We start from the raw sequence: 9217 nt of genomic DNA on the forward strand, positions 1-9217 counted from the left end.
GGAACCATGCCTGACCTGGTCCTGCAGAATGAAGGAGGACTTTCTGGAAGCAGTGACATTCAAGCTGAGGCCAACTACTTTTCCAGGAAACCTCCAGCTGGAGGAAGGGAGGGTGAGAGGTTTAAGAGTTTCAGGTGGAAGAACGTCTCTGGAACTAAGCAGTAATGGTCTATTTGAGGAATTACAAGGACTCTGGTATGCCTGGAGCAAGGAGTGCCCAGACAGCAGGAGGCCAAATACACATCTTGCCAAACAGCGTTGGAACAATCTCTAAAACGAGGACTGCTCTACCTCCTCATGCAGCATAGGTAGAAGAGAAAGATGGTTTCTGCCCTCAAGGAGCCTAAAATTTCACCAGGCATATTGGACACAAATATGCACAAAGTTAAATCACGACATACAGCCACAGTAAGATGATGTACCAAATCAGTGACTGTAAGGTGGACTGTAAAGAAATTCATGAAAATTCTAAGAGAAAGATCACTGGGGATTGCAGACAGGAGGAAACATCAGCACTGGGCCTAAAGAAAGGGCAGGGTGTGCGTGGATGAACACACATCAGGTTCAGTGCAGGGGACCAGTAAGGAGACCAGCTGGGTGATTCAAGGGGTTGAGTTAGAGAATAGTGGGGAAAAGTTTGGAATAGTAGACTTTAGACGTTATTGTGAAAGCAATGGGGAGCCATGAATTGCTTTTGAAGGTAAGGGGGGGTCCGACACAAGTTATCTTGTGAGATAACAGGTGAGACTTCCGTTATCCCAGAGAATGGGCTCTCCCACCACCATCCTTGCACCCAGGGTGCTCAGCCACATTCATTCTCGGAGGAAGTATGCAGCCGGTGCCTCAGCAGCAGCAGCAAGAGCAGCAATAGCAGCATTGTTGGAGGACAGCAATGGATGACAGAGGTGAATATGCAGTGAGGCACTGAATTGCTATAAGTTACACCTTCTGTGTCAATATGCAGAACTGGTTTGACTGAATTCAGTGAAAAGAACACCTGAGTTCAGGAAGACAACACATTTTCTGGTGTGTTGACATGACACCAAGGACCCTGTATAAATGCTTCCACTTTTCTTTTTTTCTAAAATAACAGTTCTATTGTTACCCAGGCAAGTCAGAATAGCCAGCTGGTAGAATGCCAGGCTAATGAGGCTAGTTTACTCTAGTTACCCTGATATGGGTCAGCTGGGCTCCCTAGACATCCCCCAATGGCATCTAGCTCAACAAGTGTGTGTCGAGGGTCCATACATGCCTGTAGTGCAGTAGATAGAGCTGGGCATGCTGAAGTGGATACAGTAAGATTCCAGCATCAGAGAGCTGAACCCAGGCGGGATGAACATGGGCTTGGGGGACAGAAAGTCCTACTTTCAAACCCCAGCTCTGCCATGTTCTAGTTGTGAGATCTTAATCTTATTGGCCCTTGTTTTTCTTACCTAGACAATGGGGATAATAGTATTTTGGAAGATAGTAAAGTGAAAAGAGACATTTACGTGTGAAGTACTTAGCACAGTGATTGATACATAAGTGTTCAATAAACGATGCCTATTTATCATGCAGCGTGGAAAGTACAGTGCCCCAGGTCTGTATATGATGCTAGGGAAGCACAGAAGGGGAACAGTTATCCTAACTCCAGGGAATCCAAAGAAGGCTGCCTTGAGAAGAGGGCATGTGGTGGGAGAGGAGGAGTGAGGAAAGGAGAAGAGAGAAATTCCAGGCAGAGGAAGCAGCAGTGCCCCCTGACACCTGGGAGGCTAGCTCAGGGCCAATTCACTGCACTGCTGCAAAGACAGTTCCAAACATGCCATGTTGCCGAGCGGTACGTCTGACTTCCACCTGGATTCTAGAACCCACAGAGCGCGGCCGCCACCGGGTTATGTGCCGCACAGTTGTCCGTACTTGGGAAAGGAAGCGGCTCTGTGCTGGATCCCATTCTTCCCCAGCCCACGGACTGCATGTGTCCGTTTTCTTTCTTGTTCTCATCAAACTGGTACTGACTCCTGAGGGCAAGAGAAAGCTTGGGAGAATTGTGCTAAGGAATGTCTCCCGGTGGCCCGATGTGGTTTTTAAAAACCGGAAATTGGGCAATTAGTAAAATATCCTGGTGCTCACAGAGCAAGGCTTTCTCTAGGCCCCTTCTTTCATCTGTGGCTATTGATGCCCTGCAGAAGGTTGCTTTGGGAGCCCATTGTTATGCCTGAGTTCCAGATGGGGCAATTAAATACGGGCAGTCGGACTGTTATTTTAGTTGCCTTTGGAGAGGAAATTTACAGTGCTTGCTTGTCCTTTTCAATCCCCCCCCCCCCCCCCCCCCCCGTGCAGCTGTTCCCCCCTCACCTCGGAGGAGACAGGGCCTTGGTGGTGGAGGGAGCTGCTCGCTGGGCCGACTTGTGCAGGGGCCATGGCGCCTCTGGATGAAAAGCTCAGCGGAACTCCAAGTCATTATCGTGATCAAGGACCAGGGGAACGGTTCAGCGTGCAAATGCAGATGCTCTCTCGGTTTCCGTGATAGATGTGTTCCTGGTGCCAGTGCGGCAGTGTGTTGAATTCTTTTTAAAATCTGAAAGACCTGCAGGCTCTTCTCTCCTTTTCTTAAATCCATTTCCCTGTTGAGATGAAAAATGTAATACTTTTCAGCTTACTTCAGACTTTCTTCAAAAGTATTTCTGGAAAAGAATCCTTCATGTGGAGCATATGAAAACTGTCAGAGGATGGGAGAGAGCGAGGTTTTAAAAACAGGTTAATGGACAGCCATTATGCTCTAGGGAGTTCCCCCAGGGAGCAGAAAAATACAGGCTGAGGAAGTCGGGGGCAGACAGACCACAGAAGCTATGGATTAGGGGAGGAACATAATCCAGGGATACTAGAAAAACTGGATACAGAATGAGATGGGAAAATAATACCAACCAAGAGAAAGAAGATTGCCAAGGTTTGCCTTAGGAGAGTGCTTGAAAATATAAGTTTTGGAGACTGGCAGACCAAGTTCAAAGGTTGACTTTTCTACCTGCTAGCTGTGACATTGGACAAGTTAATTTTTATGTGACTCAGTTTTCCAGGCTATAAAATGGCCATAAAAATGACGTCCACAAAGGGTGGTTGTGCTAATTAAATGAGATGATGTGTGTATCATGTCTGCCTTATTCTCTGGTATGCAGTAAGTGTTCAATATATGCAATCTATTATCTATTATTGCTATTGTTACAGTTATTATTATTATTACTATTATTATTAGCAGCAGTAGTAATAGTGTTATTATCACTGGCCCGAGGGCACAGATAGATCCATGGACTGTTTTGGACGTGGTCGCCAGTCCTAGTTCCCATCCGAGTGTATATGTGCATGCACTTTGTCAGCCATGCAGGCGCCTTTCTCTCTCCATGGCAGTGGATTTAATCCCATCACTGGGATTTCCTCACACACATTCCAGGTTCTTCTGTGGCGCGTTGGCCATGCCACCGCGTTGCTCATGGAGTGAGCAAAAGGCTCTGTCCTATTAGCAACATGGGCTCCAAGCAGGAGGTCCTATGACTCATTTTCTTTTCTCTTAAAAAAATATATATTTTATTGATTTTTTACAGAGAGGAAGGGAGTGGGATAGATTGTCAGAAACATCAATCAGCTGCCTCCTGCACACTCCCTACTGGGGATGTGTCCGAAACCAAGGTACATGTCCTTGACCGGAATCGAACCTGGGACTCTTCAGTCCGTAGGCCGACGCTCTATCCACTGAGCCAAACTGGTTAGGGACCTGTGACTCATTTTCATCTCATGGGTTGCCTTGTATCAACTCCAGAGCTGGGAAGCCCTGCAGGCTTTTGCTATGAGCAAATCTGAGTCATGGACAGAGTATGAAGGAAAATTTTCAGTTAAATAAAACCTCCAGAGGGAAGCAATGGTAAGCAAGGTGATCTCTTCTGAACTTTCCCAACTCACCCTCAAGAAAAGGTGTCATAAACCTGTAGGAGTGATTAAGAGCTGGGACAAAGGCAAGCCTGTTAGACGTCCCGTAACTCCAGGAGCAAATCTCTTTTTCCCTCCTAAATAACACAAGAACATTACATGGCATTAACAAGTTTCCCAGGACAGGAACTTCTAGTTTATTACTTGCTCACATTGTCATCAGAAATTAATTTTGTCCCTGAAAGACAAATTGGCTGGTAGCTTATGAAGTTAAATGGAAAGAACAAGTACGCATCTGTTTCTTCTGCATTTTGTCTCCTTGGTGTCTTACATATAAATGAATCAGAGTGTTCAAACTTAAATTAAGATCTTTGGCTAGATAAACAGTTAAAACTGGTTCCCATAGCTACCTCTCACACATAGCTGTGATTGCATTATAATCCCCTAGTAATCAGCTCTAAATGAAAGAAAGATGATAAGGGTGCTCTTTGCAGTTTTCAGTACTGATTTTTATTAGCTCTCAATCAGGCCGGGACTGCTCTGTCTTTCATCACATTGTGGTAGTGTTTGTAGAATCATTAGAGTAATAAAGTGTAAATCTTACTGAGGTGCATTTTTCTTGAGGAGTTTTATAGAAGAAAATCTCTGAAGATTACACTGGCTGGTACAAGAAAGATTTGTTTCTGAGACGAAAGTAAGAATGTAATGTATGCCATACTCATTTATTCTTCACCAGAGTCAAAACCTAGTGAATTATCCAGCCTAGGTACCACAACCACCATGGAAACCCCTTGGACTCAGGCAGCCAGGTATTACCATAATAGAGATTTGCATGCGTTGAGCCAGTTCTGAATTTGCCTTGTTATCCTTCTCCAACACTCTTCCCGTGTAAAGCCCTCACATTACAAACGCATTACCCACAAAACCGCAAGCTTTGCTATTCCCAATGTGATTTCTTTAGCAAACTGGTATAATCCAATAAAACATCATGTCGCACCAACACTGAAGTATTTATTGCGGAATAAATTTCAGCTTAAAAAGTGCACTTGCCCCCCTTCCTTCTCATATATCACAGAGTGACCGGTCCTTTTCAGCTTCATTGGGGTTGGAGACTGCTAAGTGGGGAAAAGTGGCAACTAGAGATGACGGCTCTCTGATGCTTCCCTGCATTTGTTCTGGAATTTTCTAGGCCCATCCAAGAAATGGTAGCAGGGAAAGAGACTTACACTGACTTTCCCCAAGTGTTGCAGGATTTTTCACAGATTTTGCAGGTGTGCTACACATTTGCAATTAACAGAATACTTAATCCGGACGTGTTTTTCCTTTCCCATAGGCTTAATTATAGCCGGGATATGTTACAAAAGCATCCCACTCTACGATCCCCATAAAGATGCCTGCTTGTTTTAAACGCTGGATTTTATGCATTTTATGTTTATATTAGGCCGAAAGTGTCCCTATATTTTAGTGACAGACATTTATGCTCATCCACAGGATAAGAAACAATATCATGTAGCAGTATGTAGTCCCTGGAAGAGTTTATAGAAATGTGGTGGCTTTATATTTAATTTTAAGTTACTATATTTTAAGGGAAGGCTTTGCCTGAGGTAATTATTACAGCTTTCATGCCCACACAGCGGTACTGTGCATCTCTGCAACCAGCAGAGCGTTTGGAAGATCCAGGTGGCCAGAGAGTTAGGTGGTGGCATCGCGAAGATTTGCACCACGTATCTTTTCAGTTTATACACTGAGTGGCCAGATTATTACCATCTCTGAAGGCATACTAATCTGGCCACTCAGTGTATATCCTATATAATAAAAGGCTAAATATGCTAATTTTCCCCTAGACCAGGAGTTCGACTAGCAGGCAGGCTGGCCAACTGCCCATGTCCCTTCCCCCTGGTCCCCTGGCCAGGCTGGCCGGACCCCACTCATGCACGAATTCATGCTCTGGGCCTCTAAAATATATATGTGTGTATATATATATATATATATATATATATATATATATATGCTGAGTGGCCAGATTATTATGTGTTCAGAGGTCATAATAATCTGGCCACTCAGTGTATAATCATATGAAAACATACGTGTGGGATCTAATCTGAAGATAGAATTTTTAGAGAACAAGAAGGAGTCACTCAAGGACACCTTGTTTTCATTTTTAAAACCCTTCTATAGTCCTGAGAAAAACCTCATTTGCTATTTACTATTTATATTAAAAAATATAAAAGCCTGCATTCAAGCACTGGTTCTCCTTTCTTTTATAAAATAAAGCAAATAAAATATTTTGCTGATGATGGTGCTTTTGGTATGTGTTTGCATGTTGGTACTTAAATGCAATATGTCTGGAAGATGTTGCTATTTCACACTACACGCACAAGAAAGAGTAAATTGTAGGTCTTGATTATCAACAGATAACAAGACATACTGTATATAAATAAATGCTCAGCCTCAAAACCCGTTATTGGATTAGCTATACAATCACGTCTCAGGCTGTAAGCCTGTGCTGACAAATGAACACTTTTCATTTGGCTCAAGGTCCTCATCAGCAACGGAACTAATTTTGCATTCTCACTCATTAAGTGAATAAGATGTGGAAAAAGCTGTCTGCTTTTTGAAGTGTAAATTTGCTGCTACAGGCTGTGCAGACCAAAGCGCTTTTGAAGCAGGCAAATGAGATCATCTCTAGGGACATGCGAACCTCACAAAGTTTAGGTCATTTCTGTTGAAGGGACGGGGTGCATGCATGCACACTCACCAACATTCATGTGATTTAGGTGGACGTGTGCACTGGGCTGTGTGGGTATTCCTGAGTGTCAGTGACGGACGCTTTGTGTGAACCTGGGAGGAAGTAGGAGCACGGTCTTCATCTTCTCCAGAAGCCAAGGACCCATGGAATCTAGGTGCTCAGCCTGGCACACGCTGGGTGTTCAATGCTTGTAGAGACCGAGATGGAATGACTAGGGGTTGGCACGTTAAGCAGGCAGGATTCTCAGCCCTCTGCCAGTCTTGAGAAGGAGCAACAAAGCCTCTGAGCTTTTGGTTCAAAACCTCCTTTAGGCATGGGCTGTTCCAGGAGATAAAAGACAAGTACTGATGGAGCTGGCTGAGGAGCAAGATGTGCTGGGTGAAGGGAACTTCATAGGTCAACCATTCTGAGTGGTATTAACTACTCTATATGCTGAGAACTCCACCTTTGTATCTCTAGCACGGATTTCTTATTTGAGCTCCAGATTCTTTTCTTTTTTCTTTCTTTTCTTTTTCTTTTTTGCCTTGGCTATGCTTTATTGACCTCAGAGCACTCTCTGGATGCAGTTAAAAAAACAAATACAATGGGAACTGGAACTGGATCCAGGATGGTGCACCTGGCCCCAGAAGAATTCCGCCCCCCCCCCTCCGCCCCCCAAGGTGGATTTATACAAAACGCCAGAGGAAAAGATGAGGCGATCTGGTGCTGAGTCCAGGGGTAGCCAGTTGGCAGAGGAGCAGTCAGTGAAGCAGTGGGCAGGCCATGCCTCTTTCTCGTATGTGTGCGTACACACTACACTGCCATGGGTGAGCGTCAGGAGGAGTTTTCATTAACGAGCTCCTGCACAAGTTTTGTTTCTTGCCTGTCCCATTTCTGCACGTGGACAAGTTTGCCTCCATCCAGCAAACTTGGACTTGACCTTCCTGTCATCTGCCCTTGTCTTGTCAAACTCCACCCCCAGCTTGAAGCTGATCTCCAAGTTCTTAAAGGTGCTTTGTGTTTTTATGGTGATCATGTCCCCATTTATTTCAATGATTGTGGTAGGCTTGTTTATATCGGCCACCTGTCTGGTAGCAAAATCTACACTGATTGACTTCATATAGTCATAGAAATTCTTGCTGTCCACTAGCTTCCAGGTGCCTGCAAAGGCATCCACCATGGTGAGGCTGGGCTAAGCCTCCAGGGGCTGGCCTCCCATCAGCACGGATGCCTGGCCTCCCAGTTCCTGCCCCCAGCTGCGAGCTGTCAGGACCGGCTTTCTTCCCTGAGCTCCAGATTCTTAAATGCAACTCTCTGCTTGGTCTATGTACTTAATTGTATCACAAAATAAAATCATGGGGCTCTACGCTTAAACATTTCTATTCCCCATTCCTCCTTATTTCATAAATTGCATCAGCATCTTCCTTCTCACGCAAGACGGAAACCTAAGAGTCATCCTTGATTCACCCTTTTCCCTCACCAATGAAATAAAATCTATCAACAGTCATGCTCATTTTAGAAACAAAATATATCTTAAATCTTCTTGGACACCTAGCCTAGGCAAACATCATTTCTCATCTTGACACCAGCCTTTTAACGTGCCTCTCCACCTAACTACCCCTTTTCCCCATTCATACTGAGCAGAGAGTAATCTTAAAACACGTGTGTCATGTGTTGAATTGTGCCCCTACCCCCATTCATATGTTAAAGTCTTAACCCCCAGCAACTCAGAATGTGACCTTATTTGGAAATAGAGTAATTGCAGGTGTAATTAGTTAAGAGGATGTTATCCGGAGTAGGGTGGGTGCTTATCCAAGATGACTGGCGTCCTTGTAGAAAGAATGTCATGTAGAGACAGAGAGACAGACAGAAGGAAAATGATGTGAAGACACAGAGAGAACACTATCTGTAAGAAATGCCAAGATTGCCAGCAAACCTTCAGAAGCTGGATGGAGGCTTGGAACAGATTTTCACTCACAGCTCTCAGAAGGAATAAACCCCATTGATATCTCGACCTGAGACTTGTAGCTTCCAGAACTGTGAGACAATAACTTTCTGTTTAAGCCGCTCAGTCTGTGGTTCTTCGTTATGGCAGCCCTAGCAGACTAATGTAGTGTGGAATCATATCCCTCTATTACTTAAAGCCCCAGATGGCTTTTAGTTTTATTTAGATTCAAATTCAAAGTCCTCATCAAGAGTGACAAAACTCTTCGTGATCTGCCCCCCACCCACTGCTCCAGTTTCATCTCCCAGCTCTTCCCTCATCATCTTCAGCCACACCGGCTACTTTTCTGTTACTCAGTCACAACAACCTCTTTCCCTTTTCATGGCCTTTGCACATGTGGTGCCCTCTGCATGTACTTGCCTCCTCCTCCACTGTCTTTGCAGGCTAATACCTTACCCCTCAGGTCTTAACTTACATGTTATCCCTCCCACCTCTGCTGTTATTCTCTGCCTTTGCCCCATTTTTTCTTTTATGATTACTTATCACAGTATGCACTTACTTTATACTCCTGTATACTTTAAAAAAATCTAGACTATAAGGTCCAGGAGATCATGCCAGTGTGGTTCATCAGTGCACTGCCAGTACCT

At 44.4% G+C, this 9217-nt stretch overlaps 1 pseudogene across 1 annotated transcript; it reads right to left on the reverse strand.

Annotated features, from left to right (window-relative positions):
• Positions 1 to 1840: 1840 nt before the first annotated feature.
• On the reverse strand, positions 1841 to 7805 carry LOC308241084 (fatty acid-binding protein, heart-like; annotated as a pseudogene). The gene is made up of 2 exons: positions 7318 to 7805; positions 1841 to 1997 (listed from the first exon to the last, which is right to left on the reverse strand). The product of its transcript is annotated as a fatty acid-binding protein, heart-like (transcript).
• Between the last annotated feature and the right edge of the window lie 1412 nt (positions 7806 to 9217).

The sequence above is a fragment of the Plecotus auritus genome (genome assembly GCF_963455305.1).
Source record: "Plecotus auritus genome assembly, chromosome: 2".
Classification (NCBI taxonomy): Eukaryota; Metazoa; Chordata; class Mammalia; order Chiroptera; family Vespertilionidae; genus Plecotus; species Plecotus auritus.